General features: G+C 43.1%; 1 long non-coding RNA gene, 3 other non-coding genes and 1 pseudogene across 4 annotated transcripts; all 5 read left to right on the top strand.

The window, feature by feature from the left end:
- The first annotated feature begins 1,265 nt into the window (after window positions 1-1,265).
- LOC114905318 lies at window positions 1,266-1,357 on the top strand. The gene has a single exon (XR_003796164.1). It is a non-coding gene; the product is annotated as a small nucleolar RNA SNORD116 (small nucleolar RNA).
- Window positions 1,358-3,767: 2,410 nt separating this feature from the next.
- Window positions 3,768-3,859, top strand: LOC114905324. Its single transcript, XR_003796169.1, has one exon. It is a non-coding gene; the product is annotated as a small nucleolar RNA SNORD116 (small nucleolar RNA).
- A 2,785-nt stretch (window positions 3,860-6,644) lies between these two features.
- Window positions 6,645-6,736, top strand: LOC114905314. Its single transcript, XR_003796160.1, has one exon. It is a non-coding gene; the product is annotated as a small nucleolar RNA SNORD116 (small nucleolar RNA).
- A 3,941-nt stretch (window positions 6,737-10,677) lies between these two features.
- Window positions 10,678-12,972, top strand: LOC114903756. The gene is made up of 3 exons (XR_003795807.1): window positions 10,678-10,810; window positions 11,476-11,575; window positions 12,797-12,972. It is a non-coding gene; the product is annotated as an uncharacterized LOC114903756 (long non-coding RNA).
- On the top strand, window positions 11,806-11,887 carry LOC114905331 (annotated as a pseudogene).
- Window positions 12,973-23,360: the final 10,388 nt, after the last annotated feature.

Below are 23,360 nucleotides of genomic sequence, written 5' to 3'. Positions count from 1 at the left end.
CTTTTTTCTCCAGTGTGGCTGGCCTCACGCCAGACAAGTTATGCAGGTTCAAGTGTCCAGGCTGTTGGCTGGTTCTCTCATTTCACACCTGTGTGTGACCTGTTGCTTCTGGAGGACCTGGGTCTCACATCTTCTCCAAGGTCTTGTCACTGACGGGTCCAGAGTGTGAAAGTGCAAGGCACCACAGCAACTTACTCAGTTGCTGCAAGGGTTTGCCCTGGTAATTTGGGCCTCTGAATGGCTCCTATGCCATTAGCTTTGCCTGTTGTCCAAGGGAAGCTCCTCTGGCTTGTCAGGAGGGCTGGAACTATGCTTGCTCTTGAGTCCCCCTTGGTCAGTCCAGGGGTTCCTTAGGTGCCCTTTGTCATGGGTCACTATGAGCCGCTTTTAATGGAGGTCATCACATTAGGCTCAAGGCCGTTCCCTTGTGGAATATCTCAGGGCCGACATTTCCCATTGAGGGTGAGTCCATTAAGTGAAAACCTATATGCCAAGAGCGGGTTTGTTCTCTTGGAGGGCAGTGGCTCTTAGACTGAGGGATCCCATTTCCCCTGAGGTTTTCTGGGGCGTTCAGGATGACATCCTTTTGCTGTGTCGGTGTGGAGGTCACTCACGAGGGGAATTGCAGCGCCGTACCAGGGGATTAATGGATGGCAGCACTCATTGTGCTAATGGCCGCACATTCTGAATGTGTCTGCACCACGATGCATTCACGATTGGCTGTGTACACACAGGCAAGATGGGCAGCAAATTTAATGTTGAGGCGAGAAAGAGTGCACATCACTGGGTGGTATCGCCCTTTCCCTCTGTGCACCCGTGCACCATCCTCAAAAGTGCATGTGTTCTTTCACCCCAAGCCAGGTGGAGTGCCAGGGAATGAATGCCAGCAGCAGCATGGCGCCCTCTGTATAGTCCGTGATACCCAGTGAAGTGAAGACAATGTGGCAAGGTGATGCAAAGTGAAGGAGTCTCGGAGGGCTGTTGGCGTGAAGTCCTTGAGGTTCCTTATGGAAACCTTGTGGCAGTAAGCAGAACTTCTTTGCAGAAACGTAGATTTTTGGCCACAGGTACTTGTGCACCGAGACTACACCGTCACCTTCTTGGCTCTTCCAGCGGCACCCAAGCTCCAATGCCCCGACACTTGGGTGCACTTCCTGCCCCATGGCTTGGCTCTGGCCGCTCCTGACTGCTGACATGATTGAGCTCACTGGCCCTCCCACGGTGGAGGCTGCAACTTTGCACATCCAGCCTTTGAGCAGGTGCTTGGATCAATGATGACTCCCATAAATGCATTCCCTGGAAATCTGAACAAAATGAGTGCACAATCTCTACTGTCTCCTCATTGGAACTGAGGTCCAGCACGTGGCTCCCAAAAGAAAATTACAGAGAGGTTCACGCTGCATTTGCGACCTTGGGCATCTGCAACCACGTTGTTCACATTGAGGGTGGTGGCCTCCTCATGAGGAAAGAGCCATTTGGAAAGGAACAAGGGATGCCCATCCACGTGGGAATGCTGGGGACGGCTTGATGGCTCTGGACCCCTGAGTCTAGCCAGGTCTCCTGTCCCCTTCTGTGGTTCAGCCTGCGGGTGGGTGTGGAAGTGTGAGCCATTGGTGGATCTCTGGCCTGCCATTGAGTTCTATAGGCCTCCCCTGCCCTCTGGTCATTGCCTCATGCCCTCAAGGAAACAGTCCTGTCCTAGGCCTGGTTTCTGTGTCATGTTCTGCTTTGGAGACAGGATGCAGTTTAGGTTTCTTCTGATGATGGGGAGAAATCAAATGGGCCACTGTTCCCCAGAGTCTGGCCAAGCCCTTGGCTCCTCCTCGGGTTGTGTCCCGCTTGTGTGTTGTGTGTAGAGGGGCTGGAAAATGCCTTAGGCAATTCCCTGGGAAATCAAGCTTCTTTGGTTAGGGGTGGTCTGGCACCTTGCTGTGAGGCATTTGGATCCTGGTGGAGAGAGAAAGGCAAGGCGAGTGGGAAATACACGTGAGAGTGTTGGCTAAACCCACAGGTTTACTCATGGGTGGATAGATTGATGGTGGCCTTTGGGTTCCCAGAACTCCTTGGGATGCCTTCAGGCATATTTGCAGACACGTGTAGGAAAGGATTACGGGCACATGTTCATGGACAATTCCCCCTTTTCCTCTCCTTTGTTGATTTGCTCCATGGCAGGTCACTGTTCCAGCGAATGCTTTCCTTCGCGGCACAGTATTGTGTCTTCTCATGGGGGCCGATTTGGAGGCCGTGGGGTGTTTTGTCCGTGTCTTTCCACGTTCCCCCATGTGTTGAAGATATGAAGGTGTTCCTCAGGAGAGCCCAGCATCATTTCTATGCCCGGCCCACATAGCATTCTCTGAGGTTTGGAGCTCTTCCTGGAGGTCATTTGGTGCAACCATGCACAAAACAAGGGAATCGGCGGCCAAGGAAAGGCTACAGGTTTAAGGGCAGGAGAGCATGTGTGGTGCAGGTGTTAGTTTGTCCTGCCACTCGCTGGTGCGGCAACCCTATGGTCTCCAGCGTGCCTGGCCTCAGGCCAGAGAAGTCATGTCGGTTCAAGGGTCCTGGCTCATGGCTGGGTTCTCTCATTGTGCAACTGTGGGTGACACATTGGTTTTGGAGGTCCAGGGTCTCACGCTTATTCCAAGGTCACTGATGGGCCTAGAGTCCGAAAGTGCATGGTGCTGCGGTCAGTTACCCAGTTGCTGCAAGTGTTTGACACTCAATTTTGAGCATTGGAATTGCTCCGGTGCCATTAGCTTTGCGTGTGGTACAAGGGAAGGGCCTCTGGCTTGGCTGGAGGCCAGGAAGCATGCCTGCTGGTGAGTCCCCCTTGTCAGTCCAGGGGTTCCTCAGGTGCCCTTTGTCACGGATCCCTTTGAGCCACTTTTAATGGAGGTCATCGAATTCAGCCAAGGGCCCTTCCCTTGTGGAAGATTGCAGCGACCACGTTTCCCCTTGAAGGAGAGTGCAATGTGAGGAAGCGTATGTGCCAAGAGCAAGTGTGTTCCCCTGGTTGGCAGTGACTGTAAGGTGGTGGGGCCCTAGTTCCCCTGAGGGTGTCTCGGCAGTTCAGGATGACATCCTTATGCTGTGTCTGTGGGGAGGTCGCTCAGGAGGGGAATTGCAGGGCCTGTACCAGGAGGTTGATGGACAGTGGTGCTCTTTTTGCTGATGGCCACGTGCTCTGAAGCAATCTGCCCCATGACGCATTCACGTTTGGCTGCGGGCACACAGACAAGCTGGGCAGCAAATGAAATGTTGAGGCAAGATAGAGCACACATCACTGGGTGGTACGCTCTGTCCCTCTGTGCACCCATGCACCATCCTCAACCGTGCGTGTGTTCTCTCACCCCGAGCCAGGTGGAGTGCTAGTTAATGAATGGCGGCAGCAGCGTGGGGCCTTCCGGATAGTCCATGATACCCAGTGAAGTGAGGACAGTGTGGCAAGGCGAGACGAGGCAAGGTGAAGGAGTCTCGGAGGGGTGTTGGCGTGAAGTCCTTGAGCTTCCTGGTGGAAACCTTGTGGCAGTAAGTGGAACTTCTTTGCCGAAACCTAGATGTTTCACCATGGGGACTTGTGCACTGGGACTACACTCTCACCTTCTGGGCTTTTCCCATGGCACCGAGCTCCAATGTCCTGCAATGTGGCTGCACTTCCTGCCCCGTGGCTCGGCTCTGTCCACTCCTGACTGTGGACATGATTGAGCTCGCTGGCCGCCGGTGGTGGAGGCTGCAACTTTGCACGTCCAGGCTTTGAGCAGGTGCTTCGATCGATGATGACTCCCATAAATTCATTCCTTGGAAATCTGAACAAAATGAGTGGGCAATCCCTACAGTCTCCTCATTGAAACTGAAGTCCAGCACATGGCTCCCAAAGGAAAAATAAGGAGAGGTTCATGTTACATTTGCTACTGTGGGCAGCTGCAGCAACTTTGTTCAGTTTGAGGGTGGCAGGCTTCTTGTGGGGAAAGAGCCATTGGGAAGGAGCCTGGGATTCCCTTCCACATGGGAAGGCTAGGGACAGCGTGCCATCTCTGAGCACCTGAGTCTAGCCAGGACTGCTGTTCTCTGCCACAGTTCAGCCTTCTCGGGGGAGAGGAAGCATGAGCCATTGGCGGTACTATGGCCTGCCATTGAGTTCTACATGCCTCTCCCGCCCCCTGGTCGTTGCCTTGTGCCCTCAAGGAAGCAGAAGTCTCTGTGCTCAGGGTCAGAGCAGGAGTCCTGGCCTACGCCAGGCTCCTTGGGAGATGGGATGCAGTTTCGGTTTCTCCTGCTGATCGGGGATAGTAAACGGGCCCCTGTTGGGCTTCCCTGGTGGTGCAGGGGTTAAGAACCTGCTGGCCAATGCAGGGTATACCGGTTCGATCCCTTGTCTGGGAAGATCCCACATGCTTCAGAGCAACTAAGTCATGCATCACAACTACTGAGCCTACACTCTAGAGCCCGCGAGCCACAACTACTGAGACCACATGCTACAACTACTGAAGCCGTGCACCTAGAGCCCATGCTCCACAACAAGAGAAGCCGCTGCAATGACAAGTCTGCTTACCACAGTGAAGAGTAGCCCCCACTTGCCACAACTATAGAAAGCCCTCACACAGAACAAAGACCCAATGCAGCCAAAATAAATAAATAAATAATTTTTTTTTAAAATGGGCCACTGTCCCGGACTTGGACCAAGCTGATTGTTCCTCCTCAAGTTGTGTCCCTCTTGTGTGTTACGTGTGGAGGGGCTGGACAATGCCTTAGGTAATTACCAGGAAAATCAAGCTTCTCTGGTGAGGGGTGGCTCTGGAACCTTGCGGTGAGATATTTCGATGCTGGCAGAGAGAGAAAGGCAAGGTGAGCGGGAAACACACGTGCAAAGGCTGGCTAAGCCTGCAAGTTTTACTGGAGGTAGATAGATTGACGGTGGCCATAGGGTTCCTGGAACTCCTTTGGGATGCCTTCCAGCACATTTGGAGGCATGTGTAGAAAAGGATTAAGGGTGCATGTTCGTGGACCACCCCACCCTTTTCCTCTCCTTTGTTGATTTGCTTCATGGCAGGTCCCTGTGCCAGCGAGTGGTTGCCTTCCCAGCACAGTATGGTTTCTTCTCTTGGGTGCTGATTTGGAGGCCGTGGGGTGTTTTGTCCCTGTCTGGCCACGTTCCACCTGTGTTGAAGATATGAAGGTGTTCCTCAGGACAGCCCAGCATCGTTTCTATACCCGGCCCACATAGCGTTCCCTGAGGATTGGAGCTCTTCCCGGAGGTCATTGAGCACAACCATGCGGAAACAAGGGAGTCGGCTGCCAAGGAAAGGCTACAGGTTTAAGGGCAGGAGAGGATGAGGAGTGCAGGGATCATTTTATCCTGCCACCCACTGGTGCAGTGAACCTGTGGTCTCCGGCATGCCTGGCCTCAGGTCAGAGAAGTCATGGCTGTTCAAGGGTCCAGGATGTTGGCTGAGTTCTCTTGTTGTACGACTCTGGGTGACACATTGGTTCTGAAGGACCTGGTCTCATGGTATCTCTGAGGACATGGCACTGACGGGCCCAAATTGTGAAAGTACAAGGCGCCATGGCAAGTTACCCAGGTGCTGCAAAGGTCTTTTGCTGCACCTTTGGACATCAAATTGGCTCTGATGCCATTTGCTCTCTGTGTGGTCCAAGTGAAGGTCCTCTGGCTTGGCTGGAGACCAGGAAGCATGCCTGCTGCTGTTCACCCTTGTTCAGTCCAGCGGTGCCTCAGTGCCCTTTGTCCTGAGGCCTGAGGAACCCCTTTTGATGGAGGTCATCACTTTCGGTCATGGCCATTCCCTTGTGGAAGATCACAGGGACCCTGTTTCCACTTGATGGCGAGTCAGTTGTGCAGAAGTGTATGTTCCTAGAGCAGGTGTGTTTCCCTAGAGGGCAGTGGCTCTTAGGCTGAGGGAGCCCAGTTCCCCTGAGGGTGTCTCTGGTGTTCAGGATGACATCCTTTTCCTGTGTCGGAGAGAGGAGAGCTCAGGAGAGGAATTTCAGGGCCCGAGAGGAGGGGGTTGTTGGACAGTGGCGCTCTTTGTCCTGATGGCTGCATGCTCTGCAGGCATCCACATCCTGATGCATTCACATTTGGCTGCTGATACACAGACAAGATGGGCAGCAAATGAAATGTTTAGGCGAGATAGAATGCACATCCCTGGGTGGTATCGCCCTTTCCCTCGGTGTGCCTGTGCACCATCCTCAAGCATACGTGTGTTCTCTCACCCCGAGCTGGGTGGAATGCCAGGGAACGAATGCCAGCAGCAGCCTGGAGCCCTCCATATAATCCGTGATACCCGGCGAAGTGAGGACGATGCAGAAAGGCAAGGTGTGGTGTAGGAGTCTTGGAGGGGTGTTGGCGTGCAGTCTGTAAGGATCCTGGTTTAACCCTTGTGGCGGTAAGCAGCACTTCTTTGCTGAAACCTAGATGTTTGGCCATGGGAACTTGTGCACTGGGGCTACACCCTCACCTCTGGTCTTTTCCTGGGGAACACCAGCTTTGACGCCCTGAGACTTGGTTGCACTACCTGCCCCATGGCTTTGCTCTGGCCACTCCCGAATGCTGACATGATTGAGCTCGCTGGCCGTCCCATGGTGGAGGCTACAACTTTCCATGTTCAGCATTTGAGCATGTGCCTGGATCGATGATGACTCCCACAGATGCATTCCTTGGAAATCTGAACAAAATGAGTGAGAAATCCCTACCGTCTCCTCATTGGAACTGAGGTCCAGCACGTGGCTCCCAAAAGGAAAGTAGGGAAAAGTTCACATTGCATTTGCTGACATGGGTGTCCATAGCCTCGTTGTTCAATTTGAGGGTGGTAGTCTTCTTGTGGGGAGAAGAGCCGTTGGGAAAGGAGCCTGGGATGCCCATCCAAGTGGGAAGGCTAGGGATAGCATGCCGTCTCTGGGCGCCTTTGTCTAGCCATGACTGCTGTCCTCTACCGTGGTTCAGCATGCAGGAAGGAGAGGAAGTGTGAGCCATTGGTGGGCCTGTCACCTGCAATTGAGTTCTACAGGCCTCCCCCACCCCCTGGTCGTTGCCTTGTGCCCTCAAAGAAACAGAAGTCTGTATGCTCAGGGTCAGAGAAGGAGTCCTGGCCTATGCCAGGCTTCTTTGTCATGTTCTGCTTGGGCGACTGGATGCAGTTAAAGTTTCTCCTGATGATCGGGGGAAATCAAGTGGGCCAGTGTCTCTGGGAGTTGGGCCAAGCTGATGGCTCCTCCTTGGGTTGTATCCCTCTTGTTTCTTGTTTGTGGAGGGGCTCAAAAATGCCTTAGGCAATTCCCGGTGAAATCAACCTGTGGCGAGGGGTGGCTCTGGCACTTTGCCGTGTGGTGTTTGGATCCTGGCCCAGAGAGAAAGCAAGGTGAACGGGAAATACACGTGAGATAGTTGGCTAATCCCACAGGTTTACTGGTGGGTGTGTTGATCGACAGTGGACATAGGCCATTCCTTTGTGATGCTCTCAGGCGCATTGGAGGCACATGTAAGGAAGAAATACGGGGTGCAATTTTGTGGATCATCCCACCCTTTGCCTCTCCTTTGTCGATTTGCTTCATGACTGGTCCCTGTGCCGTCAAATGTTTGCCTTCGTGGCATAGTATGGTGTCTTCTCGTGGGGCCCAATTTGGAGGCCGGGGGGTATTTTGTCCCCTTTTTGCCATGGTCCCCCTGTGTTGAAGATGTGAGAGTGTTCCTCAAGACAGCCCAATGTCTTTTCTATACCCAGCCTGCATAGCATTCCCTGAGGTTTATAACTCTTCCCGGATGTTATTGGGTGCCTCCATGCAGAAACAAGGGAGTCGGCTGCCAAGGAAAGGCTACAGTAGGTTTAAGGGCAGGAGAGGATGTGTGATACGGGGGGCATTTCGTCCTGCCACCCACTGGTGCGGCGAGCCTGTGTTCTCTGGCATTCCTGGTCTCAGGCCAGAGAAGTCATGCCATTTCAAGAATCCATGCTGTTGTCTCGGTTCTCTCTTTGTGCGGCTGTGGAGGAGCTGGGCCTCATGGTTTCTCTGAGGTCATGGCACTGACAGAACCAGAGTGTGAAAGTGCAAAGCACCATGGCAAGTTACCCAGTTGCTGCAAGGGTTTTGTCCCACAACTTTGGGCATCGGAATGGCTCCTATGCCATTAGCTGTCCATGTTGTCCAAATGAAGAGACTCTGGCTTGGCTTTAATTTCATATGGAACTGTGCTCGTTAGTCCTCCTTACCTAGCTAAGTGAGCCAGGTCCAAGTGGTTTGTTGACTTTTTATCTTATATCCTTACAGTTTTTCCATTCTTTTTGTAATGTGTCCCAGCAAACTAATTTATTCTAGCTTTGTTAATCATGATTATTTCTTATAGTAAATATTCATCTTTTGTCATTGGCCAGTTTTTTCATTGAACTTTTATTATATATGTTATATTGTTATAAAGTTGCCATTTTCTTCAGACAGTGTTGTTTTGTTTGTTTTTTTCAGAGACTACATTTTACATTTTCAAATGTTTTCCATCAAGAATTTTAATAGACCCTGTGTGTTCACAGGGGATAGTGTCTTTTTTGACCTTATTTTGTTATTTATTTGTCCTTATAATGTCATTGTCATAGTCTTTTGTTTTTCCTCTTTTTTTTTAATATGGACCGTTTTTAAAGTCTTTATTAAATTTGTTACAATATTGCTTCTGTTTATTTTTTATTTTTCTTGGCCACGAGGCATGTGGGATCCTATGTCCCTAACCAGGGATCGAACCCCCACCCCCTGCATTGGAAGGCAATGTCTTTACCACTGGACTGCCTGGGAAGTCCCTAGATATTTTTTAAATTAATAAACTACAGCTAAATATTTCTCAGTGCTGTGTCAGGTACACCTCCTTTCATTTTTTGCTTTCATATTTTCCTGAAATGTTATTATATAATTGAACTTTTTAGTTTTACATTTTATTTCCAGCTACCTTTTTGATTACAGTGTTTTAACTGTAGAATTTTTTAAATTCTGAATTCATGCTTTTATATGTTTGTCCTACAACTTCTGTATTTTTAACCTTTAGTTGATTAGTATTCTTTTTTAATGAGTTATTTAATATCTAGCAATCTTTTCTTTTTAATCACTCAGATTGTTATTAGGATTTGTTTCTTAGATTTTATTTTCTGGTTTTAAAATGATTTTAATCTATTGATCCGCACTAATTTCTCTTAATATTTTTCCTGTTTTGTCAGCTCTAATAGTGAACCTATCTGGTGAGATTTTCATATTTATTATATAGGTTAATTTGTATTTCAGTTATTTATTTGTTTATTTACAATTCATATTATTTACTGGAGATTATTTTCTTTTTTATTTTAAGGTATTTTTTATTTACACTGTAAAATTTTTTCATCAGTATTTTAATATTTTTTCTATAACTGCATTTTTAAGCTTTTGTTTCCTTCATTGATTTTCTGGTCACATTCTGTTCATGATTATTTTTCTTGTATAGTGTGATTTTTTCATTCCTATTAGGCAGGGTTTTTTATTTTTATTTATTTTTATTTTTATTTATCATTTTTTTGTGTGTGGTACATGGGCCTCTCACTGTTGTGGCCTCTCCCATTGCGGAGCACAAGCTCCGGAAGTGCAGGCTCAGCAGCCATGGCTCACGGGCCCAGCCGCTCCACGGCATGTGGGATCTTCCCGGACCGGGGCACGAACCTGTGTCCCCTGCATCAACAGGCAGACTCTCAACCACTGCGCCACCAGGGAAGCCCAGGCAGGGTTTTTTTAAATTGAAGTATAGTTGATAAACAATGTTGTAACTATCTCTGCTGTACAGCAAAGTGACTCTGTTATACACACATACACATTCTTTTTTTATATTCTTTTCCATTATGGTTTATCACAGCATATTGTATATAGTTCCCCGTGCCATATATTAGGACCTTCTTGTTTATCCATTCTAAATGTAATTAATTGTTTGTGTCTACAAACCCCAAACTCACAGTCCATCCTTCTTTCTCCTCCCATCCCCCTTGGCAACCACAAGTCTGTTCTCTATGTCTATGAGTCTGTTTCTGTTTTGTAGATAGGTTCATTTGTGCCATAATTTAGATTCTATGTATAAGTGATATCATACTGTATTTGTCTTTCTCTTTCTGACTTACTTCACTTTGTATGATAATGTCTATTTGCATCTCTGTTGGGCAGTTTTTCATATTATATTAGGATACCTGATTTCTATTTAAATTTTTATTTTAGTTCCATGATCTCTGTGTTGGTTTATTTCAATGTCTTATCACATTTTTCTAGGGTGTGGTTTCCATTGCAGTCTGATTGTCAGAGCTGATTTGGTGCTGTTTTGATCCCTTGGTTTGTTTGGTTTTGCTGGACATTCACATAGCTCCTACTAGTCCTGTATAAGGTGTTGGAAGGTTTTTTCTAGACTGGGTTACCTAAGGCTCTCACTGGGGTAAGGGAGACTCCAGCATACAGAAATGAATAGTTCCTCTTAATTAAGCCTGCTCAATAACATGGGATGACCTGACCTTTGTCACCCGGCTTTTAGCCTTTTTAGGTACAGAAAGAGTTTCTCTCTCCTAGACATCTTCGAGGCTAACTAAATGAGAATACCTGCAGTGTAGGGACTCCTAGGCCAACTGATCAGTGAATGGGTTACAAATCTTTGCTCACTTTTGCTCTATTTTTGTAGTTCAACTTAGAATCAGCACTTGTTTTTTTATGAAAGAACTAATTTTTTTCACCTTGAGAAGTGAAATGATGGAGAATATCATGACTAAATCTACCATCCAAACCTCACAGTCCAGTGAGAATTCTCACACTGGTAAGTATTTTGTCCTGAGAATACTGACGTTAGAGCATTGTAACATTCCAGTGATAAGTAAAACTCTGGCCAAGCTAGTCAACTGTGAGACTAGGTCATTGACTGTGATGATTGGTCTCTGTGATTTAAAACTGTGCGTCATTGTGTCTGAGGGTGTTGGAATCCTGAGTGCTCAGTCTCTGCCACATATCTCACGTTTAATGTTCTTCTACAAATGTACCTGTATTGATGATGACTTCAGAAATGGATCCCAGAGGAGTCTGAATGAAATGACTGACAAAATTACTTCTGTGAGTTGAGGTCCAGCACAAGGGACTATACTAGGCAAAAAATGGAGGGAGTTCAGTTGATCAAGAAGTATTCCCAATAGTGACTATGGTATTTGAAAGTTAACCTGGTTGCATAAATTACAGGAAGTAAATTTTATAATTGTCTATAAACATCTGATTATCTGGTGGCAGAAAATACTGGACAATATTTGCTCTGCTGGAGGGTAGAGATTAACACAATATTATTGGAATAACATCAGAAATATTTCAGGAGAGAAATACATTATTTTATTTAATGTAGGGGTACATTTGTGAACTCTACCATCTTGTGCCTGGCAGACCAATGGACACATTTCCTTCTCATCTTTCCACATTTTATTTTATTCCTACATGCAGCATCTATCAAGTACTGTGTTTCATATGAAAGAGAGGTGACATAAAGGACAGGATTCAGAATAAGTCTGCCTTTCCATCCTTAAGGTCCATTCTCAAACTGGTAAGCATTTTGTCCTGGAAATACTGACATTTCTCATAGGGGTAATGTAATATTTCAATAACAGTAAGTCTTTGACTATGCTAGTCAGCCTTGGAGCCTTGGGAAGTATATGTGATATATGGCCTCCATGACTGAATATGATAAGTCAATGAGTCCATGGGTGATGAACTCCTGAGTGCTTGGTCTGTTGCTTAACTGAGCCTCAAAGTAACCCTTTTAATAATGTCATTGGATCGATGATGACTGTAATTATTGATCTCAGAAAATCTGAACAAAATGAGTGACCTAATCAGTTCTGGGAAACTGAGGTCCAGCACAGATACCCACCCTGTGCAAAATATGTGGAGGGAGTGTTGAGTTTGTTCAGCTGTGAGGTCCCAACAGGAACTGTTGTATATGAAAGCTCACCAACGTGCATGTGTTCGATAAACTGAATTAGGCAGAGGTCTGTACTTCTACAGTGTTGGGATAATAGTGAAACTCTCTGAGTGCTCACCTGGAAGCATTATTTACATACTTAGTAAACAGACTCTAGAGAACCAGCACATGAGTGTGGAAAATGTGGGTATGTTTATGCTTATACATGTTTGTCTGAGCTGCTGGAATCTTCTGAGTAACAGTCTCTTTAGGGCAGTTGATGGTCAAAACTCAAAGAGATCACAGGTTTCATGGGTTTTTATTCTTCATTTCTACATTAAGTGAAACAGTTACATGGAAATTGAAGCATAGGTACTATATTTTGGAATGTCTTCACAATATATTTTAATCTGCTTGCCAACCCAGTCTTAAGTTTTCAACTATTGTTTAGTTGTGTCTCTCTTTTTCCTCCTATCGTGTGAAGAAGAAGTTTCATATACATTTGATTGCTGGCTTCAATTATATGCTGTAATAAACATTTTTAGATGTGAAATCATGTTTAAAATTATTGCATTTTTATATGGATTTCATGACTTCTGCCCTCAGTGTGTTTCAAATGTGTATAAGAGAGATCCTGCTTGTAATGCATGGTTCTAAGGCATGTGCTCTGGGGAACTCTGAAACTAATGTCTTATTAAAAAAATTAATCTGTATATTACCATGTTCGAAATAGTGAGTGTAACTCTTCTGGTGATATCAGTTGTATAGTGACTAACTATGGTGAATGTTATGTGAGCTTTTATCATTTAACATTATACTAAGATTTCTTTCTCAACCTCCCTAATTTTTGCTTGTGCTTTGTAGATTGGAAGCGATGTTGAATGGAAGGTACATTTTATTGCTTGGAATTCTCACCACTACACCAAGGAACTGCTGTTTTTGTAACAGCTTTCTCACCTGGGAATGGCAAAAACAATGTATTCCAGAGATAACAACCCAATTTTCAATAAGTTTTTTGCAGGATTATTTTTATTATTGTTTTTAAGAAGTCAGGAATTCACATGTTTTTTTAAAGACTGTTAATTCAAATACTGTGAGACATTAATAATATGGTGAATTATTTATGTTTTCTGTCTCCTTTATTTCTATAACTTTTGCTCTTTCTTTGTTTGGAATATTATTTTTAAATAAGTAAAGAAATAAATTAATACAGTTAAATGCAGGTGCACAGCGAACCATTCCATCTTTTTTTTTATATTTAAAATATCTTTTTAAAATTTTACTTTTAAGTTGTGGTCAAATACATGTAAAATTTACCATCTTAATCATTTCTAAGGGTAAAGTTCAGTGACATTAAGTATATTCACATTATTGTGCAAACCTCACCACCATCCACCTCCAGAACTTGTTTCATCTTGCAAGACTGAAACTCTGTACCCATTAAACAAAAGCTCCCATTCTCCCTTCCCTGCAGCCCCTGGTAACTGCCATTCTACTTCCTGTCTCTATCAATTTGGCTACTCTAGGTACCTCATATAAGTGAAATGATACAACACCCTTTTGTTTCTGACTTATTTCACTTAGCATGAGTTCTTCAAGGTTCATTCATGTTGTAGCATGTGTCAGAATTTCCTTTCTGTTTAAGGCTGAATAATATTCTAGAATATGCCATACTTTGTTTACCCATTGGTCTGTCAATAGATATTTGGGTTGCTTCCGTCTTTGGCTTTTGTGCATAATGCTATGAACATGAATGTACAAATATCTCTTTGAGACCCTTCTTTGAATTCTTCTGGGTATGTACCAAGATGATACATAGTGATGATAGGGTAGTTCTCTTTTTAATTTTCTGAAGAAACGCCATACTATTTTCCATAGTGGCTGCACCATTTTACATTTCCAACAATAGTGCACAGGGGTTCCAATTCCTCTACGTCTTTATCAACACATTATTTTCTGCTTTTCTTGATAGTAACCCTCCTAGTTGACATGAGATGGTATTTCATTGTGGTTTTGATTTGCATTTCTCTAATGATTAATGATGTTGAACATCTTTTCATGCGCGTATTGGTCATTGGTATATCTTCTTTGGAGAATGTCTATTCAAGTCCTTTGACCATTTTAAATCAGGTTGCTTTTTTTGTTGAGTTATATGAGTTAAATAACTAATATATTTTGAATATTAGCCCTTATCAGATACATAATTTGCAATTATTTTCTCCCTTTTCACTCGGTTGATTGTGTCTTTTTTTTTTTATCTTTATTGGAGTATAATTGCTTTACAATGGTGTGTTAGTTTCTGGTTTATAACAAAGTGAATCAGTTATACATATACATATGTTCCCATATATCTTCCCTCTAGCGTCTCCCTCCCTCCCACCCTCCCTTTCCCACCCCTCTAGGTGGTCACAAAGCACCGAGCTGACCTCCCTGTGCTACGCGGCTGCTTCCCACTAGCTATCTACCTTATATTTGGTAGTGTATATATGTCCATGCCTTTCTCTCTCACTTTCTCACAGCTTACTCTTTCCCCTCCCCATATCCTCAAGTCCATTCTCTAGTAGGTCTCTGTCTTTCTTCCTGTCTTACCCCTAGTTTTTTCATGACAGTTTTTTTTTTCTTAAATTCCGTATATATGTGTTAGCATACGGTATTTGTTTTTCTCTTTTTGACTTACTTCACTCTGTATGACAGACTCTAGGTCCATCCAGCTCATTACAAATAGCTCAATTTCGTTTCTTTCTATAGCTGAGTAATATTCCATTGTATATATGTGCCACATCTTCTTTATCCATTCATCCGATGATGGACACTTAGGTTGTTTCCATCTCCTGGCTATTGTAAATAGAGCTGCAATGAATATTTTGGTACATGACTTTTTCAATTATGGTTTTCTCAGGGTATATGCCCAGTAGTGGAATTGCTGGGTCATATGGTAGTTCTATTTGTAGTTTTTTAAGGAACCTCCATACTGTTCTCCATAGTGGCTGAACCAATTCACAATCCCACCAGCAGTGCAAGAGTGTTCCCTTTTCTCCACACCCTCTCCAGCATTTATTGTTTCTAGATTTTTTGATGATGGCCATTCTGACTGGTGTGAGATGATATCTCATTGTAGTTTTGATTTGCATTTCTCTAATGATTAATGATGTTGAGCATTTTTTCATGTGTTTGTTGGCAGTCTGTATATCTTCTTTGGAGAAATGTCTATTTAGGTCTTCTGCCCATTTTTGGGTTAGGTTTTTTTTTTTTCGTTATTAAACTGCATGAGCTGCTTGTAAATTTTGGAAATTAATCCTTTGTCAGTTGCATCATTTGCAAATATTTTCTCCCATTCTGAGGGTTGTCTTTTGGTCTTGTTTATGGTTTCCTTTGCTGTGCAAAAGCTTTGAAGTTTCATTAGGTCCCATTTGTTTATTTTTGTCTTTATTTCCATTTCTCTAGGAGGTGGGTCAGAAAGGATCATGCTGTGGTTTATGTCATAGGGTGTTCTGCCTATGTTTTCCTCTAAGAGTTTTATAGTGTCTGGCCTTACATTTAGGTCTTTAATCCATTTTGAGCTTATTTTTGTGTATGGTGTTAGGGAGTGATCTAATCTTATACTTTTACATGTACTTGTCCAGTTTTCCCAGCACCACTTATTGAAGAGGCTGTACTTTCTCCACTGTACATTCTTGCCACCTTTATCAAAGATAAGGTGTCCATATGTGCGTGGGTTTATCTCTGGGCTTTCTATCCTGTTCCACTGATCTTTCTGTTTTTGTGCCAGTGCCATACTGTCTTGATTACTGTAGCTTTGTAGTATAGTCTGAAGTCAGGGAGCCTGATTCCTCCAGCTCCATATTTCGTTCTCAAGATTGCTTTGGCTATTTGGGGTCTTTTGTGTTTCCATACAAATTGTGAAATTTTTTGTTCTAGTTCTGTGAAAAATGCCAGTGGTAGTTTGATAGGGATTGCATTGAATCTATAGATTGCTTTGGGTAGTAGAGTCATTTTCACAATGTTCATTCTTCCAATCCATGAACATGGTATATCTCTCCATCTATTTGTATCATCTTTAATTTCTTTCATCAGTGTCTTAAAATTTTCTGCATACAGGTCTTTTGTCTCCTTTAGTAGGTTTATTCCTAGATATTTTATTCTTTTTGTTGCAATGGTAAATGGGGGTATTTTCTTGATTTCACTTTCAGGTTTTTCATCATTAGTGTATAGGAATGCCAGAGATTTCTGTGCATTAATTTTGTATCCTGCTACTTTACCAAATTCATTGATTAGCTCTGGTAGTTTTCTGGTAGCATCTTTAGGATTCTCTATCTATAGTACCATGTCATCTGCAAACAGTGACAGCTTTACTTCTTCTTTTCCTATTTGGATTCCTTTTATTTCCTTTTCTTCTCTGATTGCTATGGCTAAATCTTCCAAAACTATGTTGAATAAGAGTGGTGAGAGTGGGCAACCTTGTCTTGTTCCTGGCCTTAGTGGAAATGCTTTCAGCTTTTCACCATTGAGGATGATGTTGGCTGTTGGCTTGTCATATATGGCCTTTATTATGTTGAGGAAAGTTCCCTGTATGCCTACTTTCTGCAGGGTTTTTATCATAAATGGGTGTTGAATTTTGTCAAAAGCTTTCTCTGCATCTATTGAGATGATCATATGGTTTTTCTCCTTCAATTTATTAATATGGTTTATCACATCGGTGGATTTGCATATATTGAAGAATCCTTGCATTCCTGGAATGAACCCCACTTGATCATGGTGTATGATCCTTTCAATGTGCTGTTGGATTCTGTTTGCTAGTATTTTGTTGAGGATTTTTGCATCTATGTTCATCAGTAATATTGGCCTGTAGTCTTCTTTCTTTGTGACATCCTTGTCTGGTGTTGGTATCAAGGTGATGGTAGCCTTGTAGAATGAGTTTGGGAGTGTTCCCCCCTCTGCTATATTTTGGAAGAGTTTGAGAAGGATAGGTGTTAGCTCTTCTCTAAATGTTTGACAGAATTTGCCTGTGAAGCCGTCTGGTCCTGGGCTTTTGTTTGTTGGAAGATTTTTAATCACAGTTTCAATTTCAGTGCTTGTGATTGGTCTGTTCATATTTTCTATTTCTTCCTGATTCAGCCTTGGCAGGTTGTGTATTTCTAACAATTTGTTCATTTCTTCCAGGTTGTCCATTTTATTGGCATAGAGTTGCTTGTAGTAATCTCTCATGATCGTTTGTATTTCTGCAGTGTCAGTTGTTACTTCTCCCTTTTCATTTCTAATTCTATTGATTTGAGTCTTCTCCCTTTTTTTCTGCATGAGTCTGCCTTAATGGTTCATCAATTTTATCTTCTCAAAGAACTAGCTTTTAGTTCTATTGATCTTTGCTATCATTTCCTTCATTTCTTTTTAATTTATTTCTGATCTGATTTTTATGATTTCTTTCCTTCTGCTAACTTTGGGGTTTTTCTGTTCTTCTTTCTCTAATTGCTTGAGGTGCAAGGTTAGGTTGTTTATTCGAGATGTTTCCTGTTTCTTAAGGTAGGATTGAATTTCTATAAACTTCCCTCTTAGAAGTGCTTTTGCTGCACCCCATAGGTTTTGGGTCATCGTGTCTCCATTGTCATTTGTTTCTAGGTATTTTTAAATTTCCTCTTTGATTTCTTCAGTGATTACTTCGTTATTAAGTTGTGTGTTGTTTAGCCTCCATGTGTTTGTATTTTTTACATATCTTTTCCTGTAATTGATATCTAGTCTCATAGCGTTGTGGTCAGAAAAGATACTTGATACAATTTCAATTTTCTTAAATTTACCAAGGCTTGATTTGTGACCCAGGATATGATCTATCCTGGAGAATGTTCCATGAGCACTTCAGAAAAATGTGTATTTTGTTGTTCTTGGATGGAATGTCCTATAAATATAAATTAAGTCCATCTTGTTTAATGTATCATTTAAAGCTTGTGTTTCCCTATTTATTTTCATTTTGGATGATCTGTCCATTGGTGAAAGTGAGGTGTTAAAGTCCCCTACTATGAATGTGTTACTATCGATTTCCCCTTTTATGGCTGTTAGTTTTTGCCTTATGTATTGAGGTGCTCCTATGTTGGGTGCATAAATATTTACAATTGTTATATCTTCTTTTTTGATTGATCCCTTGATCATTATGTAGTGTCCTTCTTTGTCTCTTCTAATAGTCTTTATTTTAAAGTCTATTTTGTCTGATATGAGAACTGCTACTCCAGCTTTCTTTTGGCTTCCGTTTGCATGGAATATCTTTTTCCATCCCCTTACTTTCAGTCTGTATGTGTCTCTAGGTCTGAAGTGGGTCTCTTGTAGACAGCATATATGTGGGTTTTGTTTTTGTTTCCATTCAGCCAATCTGTGTCTTTTGGTGGGAGTATTTAGCCCATTTACATTTAAGGTAATTATCGATATGTATGTTCCTATTCCCATTTTCTTAATTGTTTTGGGTTCGTTATTGTAGGTCTTTTCCTTCTCTTGTGTTTCTTGCCTAGAGAAGTTCCTTTAGCATTTGTTGTAAAGCTGGTTTTGTGGTGCTGAACTCTCTCAGCTTTTGCTTGTCTGTAAAGGTTTTAATTTCTCCATCAAATCTGAATGAGATTCTGGCTGGTTAGAGTAATCTTGGTTGCAGGTTTTTCTTCTTCATCACTTTAAATATGTCCTGCCACTCCCTTCTGGCTTGCAGAGTTTCTGCTGAAAGATCAGCTGTTAACCTTATGGCGATTCATTTCTGTGTTATTTGTTGTTTTTCCCTTGCTGCTTTTAATTTGTTTTCTTTGTATTTAATTTTTGACAGTTTGATTAATATGTGTCTTGGCATATTTCTCCTTGTATTTATCCTGTATGGGACTCTCTGTGCTTCCTGGACTTGATTAACTATTTCCTTTCCCATATTAGGGAAGTTTTCAACTATAATCTCTTCAAATATTTTCTCAGTCTCTTTCTTTTCCTCTTCTTCTTCTGGAACCCCTCTAATTCAAATGTTGGTGCATTTAATGTTGTCTCAGAGGTCTCTGAGACTGTCCTCAGTTCTTTTCATTCTTTTTTCTTTATTCTGCTCTGCAGTAGTTATTTCCACTATTTTATCTTCCAGGTCACTTATCCATTCTTCTGCCTCAGTTATTCTGGTATTGATCCCATTTAGAGTGTTTTTCATTTCATTTATTGTGTTGTTCATCGTTCCTTGTTTCATCTTTAGTTCTTCTCGGTCCTTCTTAAATGTTTCTTGCATTTTTTCTATTCTATTTCCAAGATTTTGGATCATCTTTACTATTATTATTCTGAATTCTTTTTCAGGTAGACTGCCTATTTCCTCTTCATTTGTTAGGTCTGGTGGGTTTTTACCTTGCTCCTTCATCTGCTGTGTGTTTTTCTGTCTTCTCATTTTGCTTATCTTACTGTGTTTGGGGTCTCCTTTTTGCAGGCTGCAGTTTCGTAGTTCCCGTTGTTTTTGGTGTCTGTTCCCAGTTGCTAAAGTTCATTCAGTGGGTTGTGTAGGCTTCCTGGTGTAGGGGACTAGTGCCTGTGTTCTTATGGATTAGGCTGGATCTTGTCTTTCTGGTGGGCAGGTCCACATCTGGTGGTGTGTTTTGGGGTGTCTGTGGACTTATTATGATTTTAGGCAGCCTCTCTGCTAATGGGTGGAGTTGTGTTCCTGTCTTGCTAGTTGTTTGGCATAGGGTGTCCAGCACTGTAGCTTGAGTGAAGCTGGGTGCTGGCGCTGAGATGGAGATCTCTGAGAGATTTTCGCCATTTGATATTATGTGGAGCTTGGAGGTCTCTTGTGTACCAGTCTCCTGAAGTTGGCTCTCCCACCTTGGAGGCACAGCACTGACTCCTGGCTGCAGCACCAAGAGCCTTTCATCCACACAGCTCAGAATAAAATGGAGAAAAAATAGAAAGAAAGAAAGAAAGAAAGAGAGAGAAAGGAAGGAAGGAAGAAAAAAGAGAAAGAAGGAAGGAAGAAGATAAAATAAACATAAAATAAAATAAAGTTATTAAAATAAAACATAAATATTAAGAAAAAAAATTTTTAAAGAAAAAAATAACTGATGGATAGAACCCTAGGACAAATGGTTGAATCAAAGCTATACAGACAAAATCTCACACAGAAGCATACACATACACACTTACGAACAGAGGAAAAGGGGAAAAAATAATAAATCTTCCTCTCAAAGTCCACCTCCTCAATTTGGGATGATTCGTTGTCTATTCATGTATTCCACAGGTGCAGGGTACATCAAGTTGATTGTGGAGCTTTAATCTGCTGCTTCTGAGGCTGCTGAGAGAGATTTCCCTTTCTCTTCTTTCTTCTCACAGCTCCCAGGGCTCAGTTTTGGATTTGGCCCTACCGCTGCATGTAGGTCACTGGAGGGCGTCTGTTCTTCTCTCAGAGAGGACGGGGTTAAAGGAGCAGCTGCTTCGGGGACTCTGGCTTACTCAGGCTGGGGGGAGGGAGGGGTACAGAGTGCGGGGCGAGCCTTCAGTGGCAGAGGCCATCATGACGTTGCACCAGCCTGAGGCGCACCGTGCGTTCTCCTCGGGAAGTTGTCCCTGTATCCCGGGACCCTGGTAGTGATGGGCTGCACAGACTACCCGAAATGGGGTGTGGATAGTGACCTGTTCTTGCACACAGGCTTCTTGGTGGCGGCAGCAGCAGCCTTAGCATCTCATGCCCATCTCTGCGGTCTGTGCTTTTAGCTGCGGCTCGCGCCCATCTCTGGAGCTCTTTTAAGCAGCGCTCTTAATCCCCTCTCCTCGCGCACCAGGAAACAAAGAGGGAAGAAAAAGTCTCGTGCCTCTTCGGCAGGTGCAGCCTTTTCCCTGGACTCCCTCCTGGCTACCCGTGGTGCACTAACCCCCTGCAGGCTGTGTTCACGCCGCTAACCCCAGTCCTCTCCCTGCGCTCCGACCTCAGCTCCCAGCCCCGCCCACCCTGGCGGGTAAGCACACAAGCCTCTCGGGCTGGTGAGTGCCTTTTGGCACCGATCCTCTGTGCGGAACTCTCTCCGCTTTGCCCTCCGTACCCCTGTTGCTGTGCTCTCCTCTGCGGCTCCGAAGCTTCCACCCTCCGCCACCCCCAGTCTCCGCCCGCAAAGGGGCTCCTAGTGTGTGGAAAACCTTTTCTCCTTCACAGCTCCCTCCCAGTGGTGCAGGTCCTGTCCCTATCCTTTTGTCTCTGTTTTTTTTTTTTTCTTTTGCCCTACCCAGGTACGTGGGGAATTTCTTGCCTTTTGGGAGGTCTGAGGTCTTCTGCCAGCGTTCAGTAGGTGTTCTGTAGGAGTTGTTCCACGTGTAGATGTATTTCTGGTGTATCTGTTGGGAGGAAGGTGATCTCCACAACTTACTCTTCCACCATCTTCCCCTCGTCCTTCCATTCCATCTTTTGCTTGGTTGATAAATGTACATTATCGCTTCTCAGCTTTACATATTACATCTTTACATGCTATTACTACAATTCAAGATGGACCAAGAGCTGGGTTTCATATGAATGAGTTTATTCCCTCTTCTTGAGATCTGACATGAAGGAGTATTTCAGTAACAATTTTGCCTCTCATCCTTAAGGGCCAGTGAGAATTTTCATGCTGGTAAGCACTTTGTCCTGAAGATACTGACATTGCTCTCAGGGAGTGTAACCCTCCAGTGACAATGGGACTCTGGGGTCATCAGTGATGCTGGCCTCCCCGGTTGAATAGTGTGGGCCAGTGTGTCCCAGGGAGATGGATTCCTGAGAGCTCAGTGTCTGCCACATGTTTCATTCTAAAGTTCCCTTTTATAAGTGTGCCTGGATAAATGGTGACTTCAAAAATGGACCTCAGTGGAATCTGAACAAAATGAGTGACAAAATCGCTTATGTGAGCTGAGGTCCAGTCCACGGACAATGCTAGGCAAACGTGTGGAGGGATATTCAATTTGCTCAGCAGGTGGTGTCCCCCAGAAAGGACTATGGTATTGAAAAACTAAGATGTTGGCATATACTAGAGGAACTGAATTGTACAAAGGTCGCTAAATAACCAATTTGGGGATGATATAATAACTCTTTGGGTACTTGGCTGCCAGCATGTACAAACTTGTAGTAAATAAACTCTGGGTAATCACCACTTGAATAATGAGTTCTATGAGAAATCTTTGTAACTACACTTGAACCATTCACACATTTATCTGAGCTACCAAAATCTTCTGAGTGATTATTGATATCTTTAGTGTGCTTAGATTGTCAAACTTCAAAGATATTGTATTACGAACTTCTACTTTTCCTTTTCTATTAAGTGGAACAATTATATGTAAATTGAAGAGTAGATGTGTGGAATCTTCACAACATATTTTAATTTGCTTGCCAACCCAGACACCAGAAGTAGAACAGTTGTTTCTTTGTTTTTCATTTTTCTTACAAACTGAGCAAGTAATTTCATATATTTTGAATGCTGGCTTCAATTACTAATAGTTTTTTGATGTGAAATGATTATACTTCAAATCCTTAGATTTTTACATGGATATCATTGGCCCCTTTCATATATTCTCAATGGGTTTCTAATGTGTTTAAAGAGACATCCTAGTTACAGTAAATGATTTTGCAGTGACTGTTTTGGGGAAACTTTGAGAAAAATATCTTAGAAAAAATTATATCTGTTCTACTGTGATCAAACTTGTGAGCATAATTGTTCTTGTCATCTCAAGGAATATCTATTATGAATACTTATAACTTCTTACAGCTGAATATTCCATTAGGAAAACTTTGTTTTGCAATTTCCCTAATTTCCTGTGTACTTTTTATATTGACCATGACATTAGAATTCCATGAATGTCATCACCACACCACTGAAGTACTGATTTTGTCACTTGTGCCAGCTCTCTTAACTGAGAAGTAACAAAACAATGCACTCCTAGGGTAACATCCAATTTTAGTAAATTTACTTTTCTGGATTATTTTTATTATTTTTTAAGTAATCAAAAATTGTATTGAGTTGTTGAATAATCAGTTAATACAAACAACTCTACTAGCTTTAATAATCTGTTGAGGCATCTGAGGCTTCAGTCTCCTTTATTTTTAAGATTTTATGCTTTACTTTAACCAGAAACATCCTAGAGGAGTAATAAATTAGGAGATTTTACATAAAGATACATAGCACATCTTCTTGTCTTATGCAATTTTGACAAATAGACATGTATACCTTTCACCTTTTCACATTTATACTTTCCCACAAGTAGATATGGACCAAAAACTAGGTTTCATATGGACGAGTTTCTTCCTACTCCTTGATATGTGCCATGAAGGAAAATATTAGGAATAATTCTGCCTTCCATCCTCAAGGGCCAGTGGGAATTCTAATGTACTTTTTCCTGAAAATACTCCATCCCAGGGAGACGGAGTCCTGAGAGCTCAGTGTCTGCCACATATCTAAGGATCAAGGTCTCTTTCACAAATGTGCCT

Source organism: Monodon monoceros, unplaced genomic scaffold, assembly GCF_005190385.1.
Source record: "Monodon monoceros isolate NGI ecotype Baffin Bay Population unplaced genomic scaffold, NGI_Narwhal_1 Super_Scaffold_21, whole genome shotgun sequence".
In the NCBI taxonomy this organism is placed as follows: domain Eukaryota; kingdom Metazoa; phylum Chordata; class Mammalia; order Artiodactyla; family Monodontidae; genus Monodon; species Monodon monoceros.
Note: the sequence above shows the minus strand (reverse complement) of the source record. Positions and strands in the feature narration are given on the sequence as shown.